General features: G+C 31.5%; 1 non-coding gene across 1 annotated transcript; it reads right to left on the bottom strand.

The window, feature by feature from the left end:
• Positions 1 to 743: 743 nt before the first annotated feature.
• On the bottom strand, positions 744 to 850 carry LOC139887022 (small nucleolar RNA R71). The gene has a single exon (XR_011772875.1). It is a non-coding gene; the product is annotated as a small nucleolar RNA R71 (small nucleolar RNA).
• Positions 851 to 1470: the final 620 nt, after the last annotated feature.

Raw genomic sequence — 1470 nt, 5'->3', positions numbered from 1 at the left:
TATTAATTATGTCATTAAATTATATTTATTAATTTAAAATTTACTAATATACTAATATATTTCTTAAATATTATGAGAAAAATTAGAATAAATTTAAAATATAAATATATATATATCCTTTAAGGTCTAAAAGATTTTCTCCTAAAACGTTTCTTTTCATGATTTTAGATCACATGAATACTCGGTACAAGAAACCAGTCTTACAAGATATGTTACCAAATCCCGATATATTATTTAAACATTCTAAGGATTCGAATATTGTTAAGAAATTAAATTTTAATGAAGAAACTGCTTCTAATGATGATTCATTATCTAGTCCTCCGTCTAGTCCTGATTCTAATTTGGGATCTCTTTTTGGTTCAGAAATTGAAATGACTACTGAAAATTCAATGGAAGCGTTAATGAAAGCTGGTCGGGAAGGATTAGGTCATGCTATTACTCAGCCTGAAATAAAAGAAAATTTTGATATTAAAGGTCCTATTTTTTATTTGCTTAAAGATAACCAATTTAGGGGTACGGAAAAGGAAGATGCTAATGCCCACATCCGAAATTTTAAAGATATTTGTAATTTGTTTAACATTAATAATGTGGAAAGTAATGTCATTTATCTTCGTCACTTCCCATGGTCGTTAAAAGATGAAGCTAGGGAATGGTTAAACTCGTTATCGGAAGGAGATATTACTAGTTGGGATACGATGGCTGGAAAATTTCTCACTCGATTCTTTCCTGCATCTAAAACTGTCACCCTTCAAACTGACATTGCTAATTTTCATCAGAAAACTAATGAATCTCTTTATTATGCCTGGGTACGATTTGGTCAAATGCTTAGAGGTTGTCCACAACATGGTTTGGATAAATTTAAAAAGGTAACTACTTTCTATAAGGGTTGTGATATTGCTACAAGAAGAGAGATTGATACATCTTATGGAGGAAACATTATGAGTAAAAATACCGAAGAAGCTGAAACATTAATTAATAAGTTGGCTGTCCATTCTCATGAATGGCACCGAGACTTGGATATTTCTCGTTCGGTAAAATCTGTTAGTTATAATTCTGAAGATATGGTTAAGGCTATGAATGTGCAGTTGGGTAATCTAGGAAGGCAGATTGAAAAGCTTACAAAAGAAATGCATATGATTAAGGTAGGTTATGAAAGATGCCAAGGTTCTCATGCCACTAAAGATTGTGTTGCTAGTCTTACTATGGAGCAAGTCGAGAACGTTTTTTATGTTAATCAATTTCAAGGAAACCCAAACTACCGTAATAATTATAATACACCTTATCCTGCTAATAATAAAAACCACCTGGTTTCTTTCCTGTTAGAGCACCCTTCATTCCAAATTCTTCTAATGCTCAAACAGATAAGAAGTCTAATCTTGAAGAAAGCATCTTAACTTTCATCAAAAATCAAAGTGAAGCTAATGATAACATAAAAGCTCAACTTTCCCAAGTGCAAAATAATCATCAAGC

Source organism: Rutidosis leptorrhynchoides, chromosome 1 (genome assembly GCF_046630445.1).
Source record: "Rutidosis leptorrhynchoides isolate AG116_Rl617_1_P2 chromosome 1, CSIRO_AGI_Rlap_v1, whole genome shotgun sequence".
In the NCBI taxonomy this organism is placed as follows: domain Eukaryota; kingdom Viridiplantae; phylum Streptophyta; class Magnoliopsida; order Asterales; family Asteraceae; genus Rutidosis; species Rutidosis leptorrhynchoides.
This window is presented reverse-complemented; position numbering and strand designations above follow the sequence as displayed.